General features: G+C 43.9%; 1 protein-coding gene and 1 long non-coding RNA gene across 4 annotated transcripts in view; both read right to left on the reverse strand.

The window, feature by feature from the left end:
* Window positions 1–22,140, reverse strand: part of GALNT18 (polypeptide N-acetylgalactosaminyltransferase 18) — a 354,010-nt gene that overhangs the window by 217,574 nt on the left and 114,296 nt on the right. The window lies entirely within an intron of this gene.
* Window positions 1,987–12,585, reverse strand: LOC123601378. 2 transcript variants are annotated; one of them, XR_006714067.1, is made up of 3 exons: window positions 12,545–12,585; window positions 10,644–10,784; window positions 1,987–2,179 (listed from the first exon to the last, which is right to left on the reverse strand). It is a non-coding gene; the product is annotated as an uncharacterized LOC123601378 (long non-coding RNA). The 2 variants fall into 2 exon arrangements; XR_006714068.1 differs by having other exon boundaries at window positions 12,465–12,579.

Consider the following 22,140-nt stretch of genomic DNA (forward strand, 5'->3'; position numbering starts at 1 on the left):
CAGAGAGCCCAGCCTCTGGGGATCTCACACCAGCCCTTCTGCTGCTCCAGAAATGTGCACATCCCCTGGGGCACAGAGGGATGGGTAGGGCAGACTTTCAGGGAATGAAAATTCCCCAAGCTGTGCCCCTGCAGGAGTTCACTGATGACTGGGCAGCTGTCCTAGGGCAGGATGCCCTTCTGAGGCACACAGTTTCTGCTCTGAACCAAGTTACTTAGGGTCTGCCATTGACATTGACAGGGCCCCAAAGGCCTCAAGAGCATGGAGGAAATATCCTTGAATAAAGACCCTTGCCTACTCTAGACTTTTGAAAGAATACTGCTGTGTTTTCTCAAGGCCAGACAGAATAGCCAGAAAAGTACAAACAATAAAATGGGGAAAATGTGATTACTACACAAAAATCCACTAACACACTCACAGTTCTTTACACATCAGAAGAACTCTGAGTGTGACCTGGTCTATTCCTGATCTCAAAGCAGCAATCCCACAAAGGCCTTGTGAAGAAGGTTTTGGCCTCTATTTCTGCTTACCTACTACTTATGATGGGGTGTTCCTGCCTCTCTTCTTTAGTCATGGCCATTGATTAGAAGCTCTTTCTTTCAACAAGGTCAAATTGCCTCCCTAGCATATTATGCCATAGGTTCCACTTCTACCCATGAGGCCAGCCCCGTCTGATACAAATAGAATGCAAGTCACATGTGTAATTTTAAATGTTCTAGTATCCCCATTAAAAATAGCAAAAAAGTAATAAGTAATTTTATTTTATTTTATTTTATTTCATTTATTTTATAAGATAATTTTAATAAGTATTTTATTTAAACCAACATACCTAAAATATCATTTCACTATACAATCAACCTAAAAATGATGAATGAGTTATTTTTAAATTATTGTTTCCATTTGAAATCTTTGACTTGGTTGTATATTTCATGCTTAGAGCACATCTCAATTTGGACTTTACGTATCAAGTGTTCAACAGCCACACATAGCTACTGGCCACAAGGACAGGACAGCGCTACTGGGGGCACCTTGCTGGCAGCTGCCTTGGCCCTCCTCATACCTGTCTGCCCACCCCAGCTCACACATCCCTACTTCTTTCCATTCTTCTTCAACCTTCTTGTCTTTTGCTCCCTTAAGCTACTCTATGTTGTGCTTTTATTCACAGTAAATAGTCAATAAATGCTCTTTATCTTCTCTACTCCCTATTTAAAAACCACTCCACATCCTTCCTCCTGTGAAAGATTCTCTTCACAGCATTATTGTAAAAAGAGTTTTATATCACATGAATATTATTTGGCTTCAGGAAATGCTAATACAAATTATATCTAGTAAGTATGTAAAGGTTCGATCCATTGGAAATACTCATTTATCCTTCCAACCATTTTGGGTACAAATCAAAATTATTTTTCCTCTCCCCTCATGTGAGCCCCCACATAGTGTTATATCAGTGGCTAAGCTTGAAGGTGTCCACACACTGATTGCTAACAAGGGCAGAGCAAACCCAGATCCTTGTCCAGAAACCCTATCACACAAATGCAAGAGCTGCAGCCGGGACTGGAGCGGGCCAGGCCATCCAGCACCTCTGCAAGCCAGGCCTCCACCCTCCTTTCTACTGTACATAAAGTTCATGTTTCCAAAGCAAAGAGATAGAGAAGCAGCCAAGAGTTGAATCCCAATTTCCATGGCCACCCCCTGCCCCCAGTGCAAATTCCTGAAAGAAAAGTACACAAAGATGATAAAAATGATCATGCTCTATATGATATCTGGGGTCAGGCAGCAGGATAATATGATGGTGATGAGCCCAGGCTCTGGAATCAAATATCTGGCCATAGGTCCTAGCCCTAAGCCTTACTATCTGTGACAATGCACAAGTTTACCCTTTCTAAACTTCAGGACCCTCATCTATAAAAGAGAGATAATAATTATACCATTATATAGGGTACATTAGTTTCTTATTGCTGCTGGAACGAATTACCACAAATTTAGTGATGTCAAATGACACTAATTTATTGTCTTACTATACTGGAGGTCAAAAATCTGAAAAGGGTCTCACTGGGCTAAACAGGTGTCAGCAGAGCCATGATCCTCCTGGAGGCTCTAGAGAGAATCCATTTTCTTGCTTTTTTCCAACTTCTATAAGCTGTGCCCATTCCTTGACTCATGGTTCTCTTCCTCCATCCTTAGAGTCAGAAACGGTGAGTTGAGTACTTCTCACATTGAAAAACTCTATTGTGCCTCTCCCTTTCACTTATAAAGACCTGTGTTTACATTGAGCCCACCCAGGTAATCCAGGACAGTCTCCCCATCTCAAGGTAAATTGATTAGCAAAATGAACTCCCTCATGCTATGTAATAGACCATATTTACAGATTCTGAGGATTAGGATGTGAATATCTCTGGGCACCATCATTCTTCCTCCCACAAAGGATTATGTGGAAGATCCAGGAAGCAATACCTGGCACATCATAAATCCTCAATAAATCTTGGAAATGTTTGTATTTGGTCCCAAATCATACGTGAACTCCTGGCCCTGGGCTGCACAGTAGAGCTAGTCTGGTCCATTTAGTCCAGGCATCCCTTCTCTTGGACCCAACTGGCATCCTTCTTAGGGTGAGAGGGTAACTTCCAAGTGGGAGACAACTCTGGGTCCAGACCATCAGGTGGATTCCTAAAAGGCCATGCTCCCCAGAAAGAAGCTGCAGAGTAAAGACCAAAGACAGCCCACCCTAAGAGGTAAGAGCTTTAACTTCTTTGCTCTTCACAAAGGATGCTCCATTGCAGGCCCCAAAGCCCAAACATGCCCTCACCCTTGACCCACATTGGTGCTTCTCCTTGGGGATATAAAGAAGGGAAAGAAGGGAGGATTGGTTTGCCCTAGACGTGGGGAAAAATAAGAACCCACTGCTATGTTATGTAGGCAAAGTGAAATATGCCCCAAACTTGGAAAGAAGAAGACTTGGCAATAATAACAATAGTAGCAGTAGCTAACATTTAGTGAGCACTCACTATATGCCGTGCCCTGAGCTTTATGGTGTTTATCTTATTTGATCCCCCAGCCAAATAAATGTGGGAGCATTGTTAATGAAAATGAAATGAGCAGATATTTGCACATGGGTGGAAAGAGGCCACTGTTAGCAAATAGGTGAGCAAGAGATGTAGGACCCCTGAAGTTCCATCCTTTGACTTGGGGTGGGGGTATGTCTCAAGGATATGGTGCTAGAAGGAGATTCAAATGCAGAAAGTTGAAACCTATTCATCTCAGCTGAACCTCACTTAGATAACAGCGTGGGCAAGAGATGTAGACAAGAGTATTTCATGAGGAGACAAATGTCCACTTGTCTCCCCCACTGTCCACAGAACCCACATGAATATGGAATCCCCGTGGCAGGTCTCTCCCTAGAGAGAAGATGCAACCAATTCCATCCAGGGCTGGTTTTAATGCTGGAACTTCCATGTAAACACTGGTGACTTAAGGAATGTTCTTAATTTCTCTGTACTTCAGACTTTTCATTTGTAAGATGATGATAACAATAATAATAGCGAACACTCGTATAGGAATTAACTAAGTGCCAGGCCCTGTTCAACAGGCATTATATGTGTTAACACTTATTCTTTATAACAACTCTATGAAGTAGGTATTATCCTATTATATAGATAGGAAACTGAGGCATAGAAAGGTTATATTAAGCAACATGCCCAAGGTCACAGAGCTGATGGTGAGCAGAACTGGGATTTGAATACACATGGTCTGGTTCTAGCCCCAGGGGTCCCAGCCACTACTCAATATTGCCTCACAATGTGGCTCACCTCATAGGGATGCTAGTAATTAAATATCTACGTAATATGTATTTTAATGCTCATATGTAACATATACCTGCTATAATAAATATTAAACATCTGAACAAGTTAACCAATGGATGGAGGCTCAGTGATGGAGCATTTCAGCACAGTCCAGGGACCTGCATGCATAGGTACTGCTGTTTCCAGAATGGTTGATCGTGTGGCCAGAGTTATGAGGGAATGCAAGCCCTCTGTAGAATCATCTCTGTGTGTGTCAGGGGCAGTCCTGCCCTGAAGGTCCTTCGCAGCAGACACACCAAGAAGTTTTATAAGGCCTTTGACTTATTGTCTTTCCAAATCATGCTGTATTGTACTAGTTCTCAAGGAAACTGAGACAGCTCAACATGGGCTGCCGGAGGGTCTATCTGGTGTATCCAAAATTGGATAAGGCATCCAAATAGCATTATCATTCTGGCAGAGCCATGTTCACTGGACCTCAATACCCAACCCCTAAAGGTGGGCTCTGGCAGATACTGGGGACATGGGTAACAAGGGGGCATAGGTAGAGTTTCCACTGAGTCAGGGAGGAGCACCCACAGAGGCCAGATGTGGGAGCCTAGCAAATGTCCAGAGAGAGGTTGTCCACCTTGCTTATTTCTTTGGTTCTCATAGGGCCATTATCACCAGGCAGGTCAGAAGGCAGGCCTGTGATGCCAGGTGGCTCTCCATCAGATGTTCTGGCCATACAAGGGCACCTCAGCTCTTTGTCATCCCAGGAGCTCTGTGGCAGCTGTTCAGATATAAGATATATCCTAGAAATCATTTGCAAGAGTCAGATGGCAGAAAAGACTCACTATCATCAAACAGCCATGAGCAATGACATTTATAGGCACGAACACCTTCCAGGCCTCCTTCCCAGGCTCAGGGCACCAATCTATTCACTGAACGCAAAGAACAATTAGTCCTGCCAGATGGGGGATGTATTGAAAACCCTCTCCCTGGGCATAACCAATTAAAGCCTAGGTTTTAAAAAGCCGATTGATTCACTCAAAGGAGCAAACAGCAGGCTGCAGGAGCCCTTCCCGCTGAGCCATTTCTCTGCGTTTCCCAAAGCAGATCTAAAACCTCCCGATGGATTTGGTTTTCATATGGCTATGTGCAGTGTCCGCTGATAATCTCTATGATTCAAAGCACTTGCTGGGTATCTTCTGATGCATATTCATTTAATCATTCAACACAATTTCACTTCCCCCTCTCACCCCGGAATCTGTGCCCTGGGAAGGCTGACAGCAGAGTGCCGGGGCAGCAGAGTGGATGGCCCCAGCATGTCAGCTGGAGCCTCTACACTACAGCCACACAAGCAAATGAAGAAGGGACCTTCCGAGGCCCCCCCTCCCCTCCACAAGACAGACTCTCTGGGCATCCACAGCCACGCTGAGTCCAAGGAACAAATCCTGCCCGTTACAGGCAATTCAAATAGATGGAATCGGTAATGAAACGCTCATTTCTCACAGAAGGAAAGAATACCTATGATCCATTTAGCATTGACTCAAAATTTGATTTTTAAAATCTAAAATGAATATTGTATGATGAGTTTTATTGGCTCAACCAGAATTAATGAGTTAATGGAGGGGGGCGGAATAGTCCTTCATAGCAAGAGACAATCACTCCAAATTGTATCCCGGTGCTCTAGTAACACCAAGCATCATCTGGGTGTCAGGACCAAGCATTTAATCCAACGTATCTGCACGGATGTCCTGCCAGCTTAGTGTCTGGCTGTAGGGCACACGGAAAGGAGTGGACACCGGATGCCACCTTCTGGGTCACTTGTTGATTCACCTCACAGTCTCACAGGCGTAGTTGCCCCTTTAGAACCAACAACTGCACCACAAAAGCCAAGAGAGCTGAGAACAGAGGGAAGAACTGCCTCAAGCCAGCAACAGACAAAAGCACACAGCAGTAATGAATCTGCTTTCTAAATCTCCCGAGGTGACGAGGTGATACCTCATTCCCCTGACTTTCCAGCCTCTTGGGCCTCAACAGGGTGGCTTTTGCTCATCTGGATGGATCTTTTATTTGGTTTCTCTTCACAGCCTCAGTCCAGAGACCACCCAAGAAACAGTAACTCCTCATTCATTAAAAACTCATGGTTGTGTACATAGCTCAACACTACTGCATATACTCGGCAAGTAGCTTAATCTCTGGAAGCCTCAACTCTCTCATCTGTAAAAGCAGATAATATTAGTCCTCTTGAAAAATTGTTAGAAGAATCAGGGATAATGTTGAAGGTTTCTAGGTCAGTTTCTAGCACACAGTGGTGTTCAGTAAATGGCTGTTGTTTACAAAATGGAAATGATGACGTCTATACCTCAAGGTTTATTTCAAAGACAGCACATGAGGAACACCCACCCCTGGGTCTCCCAGTTGTAACCGAAAGGTAAGTAGGAATTTCTTGCTTTCCTTTGCCAACCTGCTCCCATCCAGCATGTGGCAGCAGACCAGAAGCCATATCCTAAGGGTTCAGAGCCCAGCTCTAGTAGAAGACTGCCTAGGTTCAGATCTCGGGTGTCAAGTCACTTACCCTCCCTGTGCCTCTATTTTCTCATCAATAAAATGGGGTTAATATAAATATCTTCAAGGGCTGCTGTGAGAACCTGGCAGAGTACCTGGCATACAGGAAATGCTTGACAAATGTTTACAATGAATGTGTTTTTTTCCACACTACCAACCAATTCTCTGATACCAGCTGGGTGTCCTACAACTCAACAGAATTCTGACACTACCTACTTGGAGATAGCATCAGATCATGTAAGTTAAGGGCTCCATCCTACATGACTGCCCCCAACTTCAGACACCAACCATAAGTCCATGTTGTCACCTGTGCTTCTGATGGACCAGCTATAAATAGATTAGAGGTTCCAACAAACTCCTCCCTGGGTTCAATTAATTTGCTAGAGCAGGTCATAGAACTCAGAGACACATTTCCTTACTAGATTACCAATCTATTATAAACTCAGGAACAGCTAGGAACAGATGCTTAGGGGGAGGCATGGGGAGGGGGCTCAGAGGATCCATGCTCTCTGAGAATGTCACTCTCCCCAAACCTTCACATGTTACCCAACCCAGAAGCTCTCTGGACCTTGTCCTATTGGGTTATTTTGGAAGCTTCATTCATAGGCATTATGGATTAAATCATTGGCAACTGGTGACTGAACTCAATCTCCAGGCCGTCTCTCCTCCATGGAGGTCTGGGGTGGGTGGGGCTGAAAGTTCCAACTCTATTATCACTTGGTTGGCTTCTCTGATGACAACTCCCTATCCCTAGTTGACCTAGGGGCTTTCCAAAAGTCATTTTATTAACATAATAAAAGACCTTTATATTTCACATCACTTAGGAAACTCCAAGAGTTTTAGGAGCTCTGTACCACGAGGGTGGGGGACAGTTAAAACCAAATATGTATTTCTTATTGTAAATCACAGTATCATAATACTACTATCAAATACCACCATTATCATCTCCGTCATCATCACCATCATCAGGAATAAGAGGAAACAAAAGAATAAAGTACCGGGAGTAGAATCTAAATGCAGGAAGATGAAAGTCAAGTTCCCAGCAGAACTTACCATATTAAGAGGAAGCATAAGCCAGACGCTTGAGCCTAGGAACTCAGTCCCTTCATAAGCACCTCCAGTGTAGGATCCCATGTGGCCTTAACAATCTGTTTCCCGCAGTCTGTATTTGTCACTAGCTACCTTGTCTGAGAAGGATGACTGACTCCAAGGGACCATGCATGCCCAGGGTCACCACATCCAAGATAACTGGAATCATCTTTGTTCCCTACAAAGTTCAGCTAAAACTCACCATCTTCCCAACAGCACCAACCACCACCCAGACCCAACTCGGCCACACGAGACGAGGCACCTTTAGGCTGAGATAGATGCAGAGTCATGCCTCATACAATTTGTCAGTTTCCTTTCTTCCCTCTGGCATCTACCACACACACATTCCCAGTTTCGATACAGCTTCAGTCTTTCTTGTTTTTAACTCTGTAGGGGATCAGGGTAAAATTTAACAGCAGTTCTTCTTCCGTTCTGTCAGTATCCACACTCCGCATCTTGGGGCATTTCCACTGTGGCCAAGTCAGAGAGATGAATCCAGTCTATGGTGCCACTATTCAAAGCTGATGTGAGACTAATGTGCTCAGGGGAGGGAAAGTATTTTAATTTTACTTTAAATTTAAATTTACCCTAACCCTGATCATCTGGGAATGTCACAAATCAGATGCCTAATTCTACCAAAGGAAAATGCAGTAATGTGGAGTTATAAGCCAATCTTACACTCTGTGGTTTGAGTATATGAACAGAGAAGTCCAACATGAATCTTCCAGAGCCCCTTGGTTTTGCCAAGGGAAGGAGGATGAGGAGTGTGTCAATAAACCCTGAAATTACTTCTTAAATAAAAAATCTGATCCAGCCCAAGAGACATGAATAGAAAGGTATAAGAAATCAGGTCAGCAATTTTGTTAGCAACTTGAAGTTCTGAGCTGAGCACTTGGAGTTGGGATTTGGAAGCTTAGATTTCCAACTTTGATTCCTAAGGTCACCCAACAAAATAAAATGAAGAGCAGTGTTTTCCAAAGTGTGAATAGGAATGGAGGGTTAAATAAAATTAAATATGTTTCCTTACTGATGTACTTCTCGGAGACTGGACTATGCTACTGATGAATGTGAATCTCCAACAGGGGATTTGCTATACAAACTTCCCTCAAATGAATTTAACCTTTGGAGAGGGTATGTCTCATGGGACTGGCCACACATCAAGAGTCATCAACTCAAGGAATGTAGGAACCTGCAAAAACAGGGCTCTAGGCCTTCCAGAGGAAACCATATGAGCTCTAGTCTTAAGCAGCCATATTCATTTACTCATTACGAGCAAAGGCACATAAGCAGAAGCTGAGAATGAAGTGTAGTCATGATAGGCGAATGGATAAAGAAGATGTGGTTAATATATACAATGGAATACTACTTGGCAATGAGAAAGAATGAAATCTGGCCATTTGCAGCAATGTGGATGGAACTGGAGGGTATTATGCTAAGTGAAATAAGTCAGTCAGAGAAAGACAGATACCGTATGTTTTCTTTCACTCATAGGTAGATATTGAGAAACTTAACAGAAGATCATGGGGGAGGGGAAGGGGGAAAAAAAGTTACTGAGAGGGAGAAAGGCAAACCATAAGAGACTCTTAGGGACTGAGAACAAACTGAGGTTTGATGGGGGGTAGGGGAGAGGAGAAAGTGAGTGATGGGCATGGAGGAGGGCACCTGTTGGGATGAGCACTGGGTGTTATATGGAAACCAACTTGACAATAATTTATATTTAAAAAAAAGAAAGAAAGCAATTCAGGCACAACAGCTTCCCTCAAAGTGGAAAACCTCAGAGACCAAGCTAGGTACAAAGGTACTAGGTACAAAGGACTAGTGTTCCAAAGGTGTAAAACAAAGGATAAGTAGAAAAATGTGAAGACGTACCAGGAAGGGGCCTTAAAAGTCCTTGTGAATCCCTGAGTTAGGGCAATCATGGTTATATAAGATGTAGTAGAGACTCCTAGAGGTCCCTTAATACTGGAAACTTCTGCTACAAATATTCCAGGACAGAAAGAGTGTCATCAGTAAAGGCTTTAATCAAGAAACGGGCATGTGCTTCTCCCAAGCCAGCCCTCCTTCACCTTCTCTAAGATCCCCAACTTGAATATGTGCCAGACACTTTGCAAAGTGCATCACATCCATTCTTTCATTACATTTTCATAATCTTAAGAGGTATGTGTTATCAGTATCCTTGTTTCACAGCTGAGGCTCAGGAAAGTCAAGTCTAAGGACAAAACTTATCTAAGGACACAAAGCAAGGAATTAGAGCTGTGAGCTCATTATAAGTTTGATGAATGAATGAATGAATGAATGAATGAATGAATAGGGAGAAAGGGTCTTTGCAAACATTTTCCACCTATTTAAAAGAGTTGGTAGAAAACAGAAATAGAATTGTGATTACCTACTGACATTGTCTTATTACTAGAAAGTCATCTTTCACTTGGAAAATGGGAGGCCCCTCCCCTGTGATTCATCCATCACTAAGAAGTCTGGGATCTCCCCATCCATCAGCAACACTCCAGATGGCACAATACTGCAAACTGGATCCAATTACAGGAAGAGTCAACTCTTGCCTGATTCACAGGAGCCCAATCAGCAGTTCCTGGGTTTAGCCACCAGCCCAAATTTACCCAGCAGTACATTATCAACTTCAGTAATGGGCATGCCAGGAAAACAAAATAGGAGACCGTTCTTACGTAGGAAGAGCTTTCCTCTTTATCAATTACACTTTTCTAAAGAACAGGCAGCCTACTATCTCTTTGTGGGTTCTGATAGACACTGCAGAGGAGTAGATGAAAGGTTATTATAACGAGGGTGGGAAGAAGGAAAGACTGTACCTGGGGGGGGGGAGGGTCCTGTGGAGTGGCCTGGAGAAGACACTGAGCTTCCTTGTGCAGATCCCATATTATCCTGACTCCGTCTACCTCTCTGACGACTCTGTTGTTCTCACTGTGATGGTCTACACTCTATTTCTGTCCTGGATCTCTGTAATGGCCTCCTAGCTAGTTTAACCACTCCCATACCAGTCCCCTTGCACCCAGCAATCCATCAGCCACAGTAGCCACAGTGAACTTTTAAAAACATAAATCAGATCACATCACTCCCACACTTAAAACTCAACAATAGTTTCCCTTATCACTTGGTATAATATTCAAATTATTCACTCTGGTCTGTAGGGACTTCACTGCTAGTGTTCATCCCACCCTTCCTCTCACTCACCATGTTCCAGAAGCACTGGGCTTCCTTCTTGAGGGCTCATTCTCACCTCAGGATCTTTGCACTTCCTGCTTCCTCAGTCAAGAATGCTGAGACCCCAGGACCACACTCTTCGTGTCATTCAAGTCCCAGCTCATTTGTTGCCTGCCACAGAGAGGTCCTCCTTGATCACCCCTAACTGCTCCCTCGCCAGCCACTCTTATCATAACTTTTTGTTTTGTTTCCTTTATAGTACTTATTACTTAAAATTATCTTCACGTTCTGCGTCTCCTCCTCCAACACATACACACAAGCTCCATGAGAGCAGACACCTGGCCTTTCTGCACCTATACCTCCAGCACCTGGGACAGTGTTCAGCACAAAACAGCAGCTTAATAAACTTTTGCTGGATTAAAGAATACCCCCTAAGGGTTCTTGTATGAATTAAATGAGACAGTTATATATTTAGAGTTTTTCAGAAGGTTTGGCACATCAAAACACAATATTTCAAGTTATGACTCTCTTATCTGGTATTATCAGGATGAGCCAATCTGTTAATCCAAAAAATCTGAATGAAATAGGGATCACTAATATTGTACAAATATACTATACAAACTTCAGACACTATTTCAACTTGAAACATTTCTGGCTAGTCTATTGATGTAGAGCTAAGGCCTCTACTTGAGACAGGTCTCTAGGTTGGAGTTCGAAATCTATGTGTTCCTTTTTTTGAGAGCTCATACCTTTTATATATCATCTGTGGTTCCCAGATTTGGCTTTAGAATGGAGAAGGAACTTAACCTCACGTACAAAACAATCTGAGTGCAAAATTCTTATAGAATTATGTACAAATTTTTCCTAACTTTTATCAGTTGCCCTGCCCACAACTAAGCTAACAGCCTACATCGACTGACTCTTATCAAACCATTCAATGCTTGTAGCTTGGTTTCCTTAACAAATGACTCTCTTTTCACCCATATTTCACTGGTTCACTTAATCTCTAATTAAATTATGTTCTTATAATAACACATTCAGCCAGCATAAGAAGGACTGGGTGAAAATGGAGCTCTTTGACCCTTAGTAAGCATTTACCAAAATGGTGGGGGCAATGTTCATAGGAATAGTATGGGTCCCTGTGTGCTGTGAATGTCCAGCAGGTCGTGGCCCTCAGTCAGTGGGTATTACAGAAGGAAGACAATGGAGGACATTGGTGAATTTGTGAGTTGGTTAAGTAGAGATGGGTTAAAAGAGATTGCATTATAGTATAAGAACTTGTCAATAGCAATGATTATAGTTGTCGTCAAGGAAGATTAAATGGAAATATGCCAAAATGTTTTCTCTGGTAGGCTGTTAATATTCCTCTTAACAATTTCCCATATCTTTCAAGTTTTGACACCATCATAAATAATACTTCACAGAAGCAGAGAGTAAATTGCGATCCTGGCGGAGTCAAAGGATAGTGCTGACAGTTACCATTTCTAGTGCTCCTGTTCTATGCCAGCAACTTACATGGTACCTCTTGCCCTCACGTTCACTCTGTAAGGCAGGTGCGAAGGTGCCCACCTTTATGACTGTGTGGTTGTGTTCCCCTAAGTTTAGCCCCAGGTCCCTGTCCCAATACTACATTCCTTCCTCTGGCCCACAAAGTCACCCAATGCAGTCAGCATCTCCATGAGCTGGCAGGGTGTCAAGTCCATGAGCTTTCAACAGGACCAAATCTTCATTTATGTCACTGTCCAGCTCTCTGCTTTGCAAGTTAATTAGAAATAAAGCCTTTCCTCATCAGTCTGGCCTCCCCCACTGCTCTCTCGCTCCTGGCTGCAGGCTGTATCCTATCTCCTTCACCTCTGGGCTCAGGACCCCATCCTGGAACAGATGCAGCCTCATCAGCATATCTCTTCTGTGGTGATGGCTACATCACTCACCTCCCTCCTGGAGGCTATCTTCCCTGGACTGTGGTCTTTTTTTTTTTTTTTTTTTTTTTTATTTTTTTATTTTTTTTTTCAACGTTTATTTATTTATTTTGGGACAGAGAGAGACAGAGCATGAACGGGGGAGGGGCAGAGAGAGAGGGAGACACAGAATCGGAAACAGGCTCCAGGCTCCGAGCCATCAGCCCAGAGCCCGACGCGGGGCTCGAACTCACGGACCGCGAGATCGTGACCTGGCTGAAGTCGGACGCTTAACCGACTGCGCCACCCAGGCGCCCCTGGACTGTGGTCTTTTTACTCTGCCCTCTGCTGCCTGTGTTCCCTCTGCCGGCCCTTATCCACCTGGGTTTCTGCACCATTCCAGCCCTGACCTCCAAGAAGCACAACCCACCACATGGCCTATCCTGTGTCCATCCTTATTCTGCATGGTTCTCACAGCCACGCCTTATAGCCTTGTGACCCAATGTCTGATCTGACCCAGAGTCCCCATTGTGATACCCAGAGAGACACAGACCTCTACTGCCCCAATTTAGTACTCACACAGCACATGAAATTGTTGGGAGGGAGGGTTTACAGGGAGTGGGGAATGTATATGGGAAGAGGGTACTCCAACACCAGGTACTGGTAAAGTCCTGGTGGCAGCTTCAGACAGATGGAACCCTTCCAGTGACGGCAGCAGTTAGCTCTCAACAGCCCCCAAACCGAAAGGACTCCACCACTCCAAGTTATCAGAGAGATTAAGACTCTGACCTAGAGAGACAGAGACAGAAAAGGGATCAGGAGAAAGGACACAAAAGCCAAAAGAAAGGCTGAGCATTGTCAAAACTTGACATATTCACCACATTTGTCCTCGTCTTATTCTTTTCTACAAAAAGACTTAACTGGCAACTGCAAGTAGGATCTCAAAGCCAGGATGAGGATGCCACGGGTCTACAGGAAGAAGGGTCACAGTTCAGGGTCCTAGAAACGTAGAAATCTGGACAGAGGTACCCACTACAAAGAACTTGCAAGAGGCTGGCCTCCCAGGATCTCTGACACTGGTGGGCAGACGTGGGTTTCAAATCCCCTTTGTATGGCTTTAGGTACGTGTCTTAACCTCTCCAAGGCTTCATTTCCTCACATATAGAATGATGCTAGTAACACCTGCCTTGTGGACTGTTGAGGCTTATATGAGCTAATACAGGCCTGGTACCTAAACCAGTGGCAATGTCTGGACGCAACTTTGGTTGTCACATGTGGTGGGGACGGAGGGAGGCATACTACCAGCACCAGTGGGTAAAAGCCAGAAGCCAGGGATGCTAGTAAAACTAGTAATCATCCAACAACGATCAGAGCAGCCCCCATGACAAAGAATGATTCAGCCCAAATGCCAGCATCAAGAAACTTTTCCAAAGCCCAGTACAGAGCGGGGATCAGCAAACATTCATTCCCACCTCTTCCTCTCTCCACTCCTCTTTCTGGACAGTGTATAGCATCAGGGAAGGGCCAGGATCTCCTTCCCTTGCATCTCCCATAGAGATGGAGAAGGAAAAGTGCCAAACAAAGTGCCTGGCACCTCCTATCTCTCTGCTCTTCCCGCAGAGCTGTGTCTAGCTGGAAGCCAGGCACACAGCAGGGATGTACAAAGGACAGATTTGTTAGCTGACTGGAGCAGAGGCCTCTGTGCAACAGCGACCTCAGCTTGGAAACTGGACAGAAAAGCAGCTCTAAGGAAGCTGAGCTCAGACAGGAAGGCTGGGCATGGGTAATGCCATGAGAGGGACCTATGAGCAGGGACCAAAAAAAAATGACCATCCAATTGGGCCCAGGGTACACCGTTTCTCCAAGACTTGACAGCAATCTCATATGCAGAAGGTAAAAGTCAGAATTCATTCCTTCAGTCAATTATTCAGCACGTACTGGGCTAGGACTCTGGTGTGCGCGGCACTCTAATGGTCTACATTAAAAAAAAAAAAATTCAATGTTATTATTTTTCCGGCCCTGTAACTATTCAACCAAGACATCGATGAGAATGAAAAAGTAAGCAAGAGAAACAGATGTTTAAATCTCATAGAATCTTGAATCTGACTAGCCTCATTTTAAATGGTGAAAATACCCACTTGATAAAGTGGGAAAAGCTAATATTATTCTATTATTCACTCTCTCTTTATTAAGCCTTCAGAGATGATTCATTGAGTTTCTGAAGCACAGTACTTTTTTTGTATGTTACTCTTTCATGAACAAACTATTCCAAGACACAATCTGCCTATATTATATAATGCATCTTCCACAGAGACAGCCCAAAGTGAAGCTACTTATTTCTTATTCCTGTATTTGGTAAGGCCTGTTTATACCTTGCCTGAGTGTGTGAGAGAACACAGGGGAAAGTGCTTTGAGAGCTGGAAGCCCTGGGACAAACCTTGGCCCCTATTGTCAGTATTAGCCATCATAATTTCCAAATTCCACAGGGCAGAACAGATGAGGTTTTGCTTTGTGTTTCTGGATCCCGGACTCCCGAGTTGCTAAGATGCCTGTCCTTTTCTCAACTTACAGACTCTCTAGTCCGGGGAAGGTAGGAGCAAATGCACACCAAGAAGGCCCCAGATCTCGCTCCCAAGATCTTGCTCCCTTGCCCGCTGCCTCACTTTCCCCCATATGCTGCAGATCCTTGCCAGATCCTCTGTGGGAGCCGCAAACCAGGAGGCTCTCAGCTGCAAAGAGCCAAGAGGAGTCTTTCCAAAAGCCTTTTGAGCCCAAAGCAGGAAGTTCTGCAAAAACACACCCACTGTTCTGAGTGGAGAGCCTGTCTGAGGATAAAGTACCCTCCCCTGAGCTCAGCTTAGCACCTCATAAAGCCAGACTCAGACCGTATAAATAAGATGTCTCTCTAAGGCAAGGTGAGGCTTGCATGATTTATGTGCTCCTGGGGTCCCTTGCAAACAAGCTTAAACCAACAGTACCTGACTCTCCTTTCTTCTGTGGACTGACTTGGCTCCACAAGGTGGGGTAAAAGGCCCCTGTGTCTGCCTGGAGTGTTCCCGGGCCATCCCACTGGCTGAATGGGCAGGCGGGAGCATGTGTGGCCTTTGAGAAGCCTTGGTCCCTGAGCCCCTCCGGAAAAGGACTGCTTGGGAGCACAGACGGGGAGGCCTGTGACATGCTCTGCTGGCTTCTGTGTAAAGGAAAACAGGTAGAGGGAGCCAGGAAGGGAGCAAAGAAAGGAAAGTCATTTATAGGAACAGCCTGAGCAGAGAAACCAGATGTGAGCTGGTGTCAGCAGCAGGGACAGCCTGCTGCATAATTCATCCATTGTGGTTCTGTTTATGTGTCTGTTTTTAAGGTTAATCATTTGTTTGTTTGATCGAGGCTTACTCTTCTGAACGCTTCTGTTAGCACATGAACAGGATGCTTGGTATGAAACGCAAACATCCTTATTTGGCAGACACAGAGCTTGCTAAATTATCCTTCCAGCTGCAAATAAGTTGTGACATTTGTAATAAGTTGCCAGTCATAAGGGGCGCAGCATAGTCTCAGAGAAATTCACAAGCTGAATTTCTCCCCAGCTTCAGTCCCTCTCTCTGAAGGAAGCAGATATTTCAGCCCAAGAGGCACATTTAAGACAGAAGCAGAGTCACTCAGTCTTGGGTGTCGGGTCTAACCCACGAGCACCCTGTTGGTCTAGACTCCAGTCCCCATCAAAATGTTTGCAGTGCATGGGCCAGGAAAACACCTCATGAAAAGGAGGTCCTGGCCCCCACCCACTGACAGCCTCACTTCCACCTTTGTGCGGAAGAAAACAGGTTTCTCTTCTCAACACCACCTCTAAGGAAGTAGGCAGACTCTAGAACTGTAGAAGGCCAGGATTGGGACTACACTTTGAAGGTATCAGACGTAATGTGCTATATGAGAAAGCAGGAGACTCTGGAGCTGCGTGGCTTTGGATAAATCATTTCTCCTTCAAGCCTCTGTTTCCTCCAGGTTAAGGGGGACTGGTAGGAAGCCTGGGGAGGACACACGTAAATGACCTGACACACTGTAGTTTCTTAAGAAGAGCTGCTGCTCTCATCATCCTGAAGCAAATCCATCAGGGTGCCCATCTCCAATGCAATTTCCGGTCAGACTTCTTGAAGCCTTGCAGAGAAGCTAGCAGCTGCAGGCATTCACCCATCCCATCATTTCACAAAGACACAGTTTTGGCCTGCTCAGCCCAGGCCCTGTGCAGGGCACCATGGGTACAGCAGCCAATAAACTCAATCTCCAGTCCCCTGAAAAAGCTGAGTTCATCTGTGAGTGATTTCGGTAGAAAGGATTTCCTAATTTTGAGTCAAAACTATTTTGAGAAAACCTCACTACTTTCTGCAACACTTCCAACTTAATTTCCAGGCATCATCTTTTGCCCTCTTTTGGTTGATGTCTGATGCCCATACAGAAGTGCACCTCACAGAGGAGTGCCTCCTGATGAATTGTCACAAACAAGCTGAGCACCTCCAGATAACCATCGCCCAGAGCAAGATCATCACCAGCGCTCCAGATATCCTGCTCCCCCTTCCCACCACTACAGCCCAGGGTAGCTGGGTTGCTGAATTTTAGCAGCATACATTCATTTTGCTTGTTTTACTACTTTGGCATTATCTTTAAAGAAAATTATTTGTACTGGGTTCTTCACTCTCCTGTCCTGCTTTCACATAGGTCAAGCATATGAAAGGCAAACAATGTAAAGGTTTCCTTTTCTATCATGAAGCCTTGCCTCGACATAGTTTTATTTTTCCAATGAGCCCCTGAGGGTCAGGGCATGTGCCTCTAGTGCTTGTGCACAGTAGGTACTCAGTAAGTATGTGTTGAGTCAATGAATGATGACATCAGATCCATCAATAATCAACACATCTCAGCAAATGGAGAGCCATATTCAACAGGGTCAGGGCAGGGAGAATGGTGATGTGGTTTTAGAAGGAAGGTTAGATCAGATGCCTCTTTCCTGGGTCATTTTGTTCATCTGGATGGGACAGCCTTGGGCCCAATCCTGATTCACTGAAGTTCTGTCGAGTACCAGGCATTTTTGTTCTGCCTTCAAACATATTCACATTTTCCTTATTAAAAAGAAAATGAAAACCGACCACAAATAAATGACGTCATCAAACATTTTATGAAAGCCTACACTCTAATTCTAGGCAAGGGAATGATTTACTGAGTGCCAATTATGTACTGGGCATTCTGCTTGCCTTTGATGACTCAGAATTTAATCAGGTACCACTTCTGCCCACAAGTAGCTTCTAGGCTGAAGGAAGATATAGGCACATAAACAACTGAAATACTAAAGTGTTGTAAGTGCTATATTCAGATATATAACAAGTACCTTGGGAACATAGAAAAAGGATCAAAGTTTATGGGAAATACTACATGGAGGAGATGACATTTGAAGAGGGCTTGAAGAATGAGTGGGGTTCATGAGATCAACACAAGGAAAGCATTCTGCAGGTTGAGTAAACAACACGAATAACAACAGAGCTGATACTTGGTGGTATGCATGAGCATGGGCAACTGGTCGTTTACAGCCAGTGTCTGCTGGGATTAGTCATGGGCTTGTTGTGAGAGATCATGAACATCCACCCTGAATAAAAGCAGGAAGACAAAAGATGGGCAGGCCATGTTCAGGGAATAGTGGTGAGGTACAACTCCTACAACATCTAACCTCTGCTAAGGATGGTACATATGTGTCATGCAGGCCAACACTGACCACTCCTATGCCTACAACAGATATTAGAAATCAATCATAGCACTCCTCCTAGATTCACCCAGAAACAACCTCACGATCCTGCTCCACAAAGAACTCGAGGCAATCACTACTAGCAATAGGATTTGGCATCATCCTGGGTTGCACACGACAGCTTCCACTGCCTCACAAATGCCATACAATCTGGCTTCAGACATTCCACTGAAACTGTTCTCTCTAAGCTTTCCATTACCTTCCTCCTCACCAGATTCCACAGTCCTCATTCTGATTAAATACCACACTCCCTCCCTCCTGGAAACTCTTGCCTCCTCCTTCACGAATCTAGAGTATCATCTCTCTTTCCTTCTTCTAATGTCTTTAAGTTCTATCTACATTTCCTTCCCACTGTGTCAGATCTGGCTCTTGTCCATGGCAGACACTCTAGCCCAGGCCTTACTGATGTAACTCAGAGTCAGAGAAGTCAGCCATCCAACTTCACATACCCCAAAAGGGAGTCATCCCGCTGCGGCCTTCCTTATCAGTGCAAGTTGGCAGCGTTTAAAGCTGGCTCAGCTTTTGGGGACAAAATTATGGATTACTGAAGCCTCCTCCACTCATCCTGCAGCAACTTGTAATGCCCAGAACCATCTGGCTGATTTAGTCCTTGGAAGCTTCACTGATGGAAGACTCAGCTGAGTAAGAAGATAGAAGCTACCAGCTGAAATAAAGTTTAGGGTTTATCTATTGATTTCAAATGATCTGTGTCCCAGAGCTCCAGCACGCAGCAGTTCTAGCAAGTGAATATAAAAAATGTACAAGCAACACACACACACACACACACCCTATAAAACCCCACATGGATTTGCTATTGACCCCTGGTCTATATCATTCATGCATTTTGTGAAAGAAAAGCTGCCACAACAAAATATCTAATGTGGGTTCAGTACATATGTGGGATATTTTTCCTACAGTGAGATGACTTTAGACTCAGGATGATCAGGCATGGATGCTGAACCCTCTGTCTAAACCTTGTCCGGATGACTATTTCCCCAAATAGCTCCAAGGAGACACCAAAAAAGCAATGACGATCATTGGCCAATTAGTGGTTCAGGCATTTGGAGTAGGATGTGACTCCCAGAAAGCTTACAGGAAGAGAATGGCTGTCTCAGGCTCAGGCTTCCTGGAGCAGGGCTGACCATGCATCAGCCAGCACTATTGATTCCTGTCATTGCTATTTTCTGGTAGAAAGAGGGACATTTGTCTTAGATTAATTAAAAATGAACTGGGAGAAAGAACTGTGTTATAAAAATGAAGATATATGAAGAAACTCTCAAGACCGTGCTGTTTCCAGATACCAAGTGGATGAAGCATCTGGTCAGTGGGCAAGAAAATGCTCAGAAGACCCAAGGCAGACCAGGCTAGAATGCTGGCAGGTATACCCTGGTGTCTTTGGAGGTTTCTGGCTGCAGAGGAAGATGGAGAGCCGGTCATATCAAATGGCCTGCTGGTCCTCATTCAGACAGTCAGACTACCCTGTGTGGTCCCTTCCTAGACCATACTTTTGCTTCTACATCTTCCACACTAGGTGTCTCGGGCAAGGAGACATATGGGACACAACCTGTCAGGGATGCTTCCAAAGGAAAGGGCACCTTTGAGAAAGCCTCTCCTTCTCAGAGGCTGTTCCCCCTACACTGGGGAACTGAAAATGTAAACAAACAGGGATAAAAATGGCCTGTGGTCCAAGGCTGGCTGCCTTGGCATTGTTATTCAGGACCATATGGACACTCGTATTTGATGGACAATGACGTGTAGATGGATGAATTTTTCCATCACTCAGAATTTCTACATTTTCAAGTCTCTCATATATTCAAAACAATAGAAGTCATTGAAATAAACATGTATTAAAGACTTACTTTATACCAGAATATTTAATTCTCACAAAAGCCCACCAACGAAGATATAGTTCCCCTACCTTATCAGTCAGGAAGCTGAGTTTCAAAGAAAAAGCCTGAACTGAGTCCGTCTTCCAACCACTAGCCTCAATGTTCTTTCCTTTTTTTCTTCTTCTTCTTTTTCTTCTTCCTCATGCTTCTCTTCCTCTTATTCCCCTTCTGCTTCAACTGCTCCCCCCAAAACATTCAGTTTCTCCTATTCATGCACAAAGATTGAAGGGTGAACTGCTTCTACAAACCTCATAGGAAGTCGCCTTCCTGGGGGGAGTATCCTTGTTCCACACCCAGCTCCCAACATCTCCTACTCCCCTAAGTTGAACTGTGTTCAACTCCCCCAGCCTTCTCTCCAAGCATGTACTGCCTGTCTCTCTATAACATGCTTATGTTACTTCTTCCTTTTTTTTTCTTCAGTTTGAATTATGGTCTATTGACTTTCCCTAATAGAAGATAAAGGTATAACTCTCACAAACATACTCCACCTCCTCTCCGGCCCATCTCCAGATGCACATTTATGCAAATAACTTTATTCCACAGCCAGACTTAATAGTTTAGGTGGGTATAGAGTTCCAAGTTGGAAAAGCATTTTCCCTCAAAATGTTAAAGGTATTGCTCTATTTTCTTCTAGTTTCCAACACTGCTTTTGAGGAATCTTAGGCCACTGAGATTCTTACTCTTTTTTCCTGTATGATAGCTTACAAGAGCCTCACTTTGTCCACAGTGTTCTGAAAATTCACTTTCATATGCCTTGATGTGGGTTTATTTTCATTCATGATGAGAAGCACTCAGTGGGCCCTTTCTGTCCTGATAAGTACTTCAGGAAAATTACAGAAAATTGTCTTGAGTTATTTCTTTGATGATTTTCTCCCTTACTGTCTGTCTCTGCTTTCTATCTGGAACACCTATTATTTGGATATTGGGCCTCTAGAACTGATGCTCTAATAGACTTGCATTTTCTCTTACTTTCCATATCTTTTTTATTTTCTCTCTACTTTCTAAAAGACAACCTCAATTTTACCTGCCAACAAATTCACCAAGTGTTTCATTTTTGCTAACACCTTGTTAATTCCTAAGGGCTCTGATTGTGACCTTTCTTTCTCAGAAAGGATCTTCTTCCTGAATGCAATTTCTACTCTTATCTCTCTGAGGATATCTAACAATTTTTAAAACTTCTTTTCCCTGGATTTTCTGTTTCCATTAGATTGTTTTTTTTCTCATTTGTTTTATGTCTCTGTCTTCCATATTTTGTCTCTGTCTTCCATATTGTTTCTCTGCCAATCATCTTGGATGTCTGGTGATCTTTGACCATCTCTTATTTTAGGGGGTGGCAATAAAAGGTTCACTGGAGACTCTGTGTAGGGGGTTTTGTGACTATGGCCTCACAGTAATTTGGCTGGGCCATTTTTAGTAAAAACACCGATTACTGATCTTTAGAATTTTTCAAAGGCTGATCAGGTTCCCCAAAGAAGAATCTTATCACCTCACTAGAGTATAAAAATATGACTGTCACTGTTCTAGGAACCAAGAGGAAGACAATGGCTGGAGAAGTCTCCACATTCAGTGTGACACAGGCTTTCAATTAACCCTGTTGTTTTTAGTACGGTAGCTCACTCTGTGTCAGATGTCCATCAGCACACAACATCTGTTTTACTCTGCTAAAAGAATAAATTTCCAGTCTCCTGTCAAAATTTTTTTTGGGGGGGTGGGTGCAGCATTGATTTACCTGAACCCATAGAGTAAAAGAGGAGACTGGAGAGCCTAACTATTTCCTAAATTAACTTTCAACCAATCCTCCTGCTTCCAGTTCTGATCATATCCACACTTTTAGCAGTAGCTACTAGTAATGCAGAGATGAAGGATGTAGAGATTACAGAGATATTTCTAGAGTAGTGTCAGTTGGGAAGGGGGTAGAAACAAGATCATAATGGAACTGATGGGTGAGAGGAGAACAA

Source organism: Leopardus geoffroyi, chromosome D1 (assembly GCF_018350155.1).
Source record: "Leopardus geoffroyi isolate Oge1 chromosome D1, O.geoffroyi_Oge1_pat1.0, whole genome shotgun sequence".
Classification (NCBI taxonomy): domain Eukaryota; kingdom Metazoa; phylum Chordata; class Mammalia; order Carnivora; family Felidae; genus Leopardus; species Leopardus geoffroyi.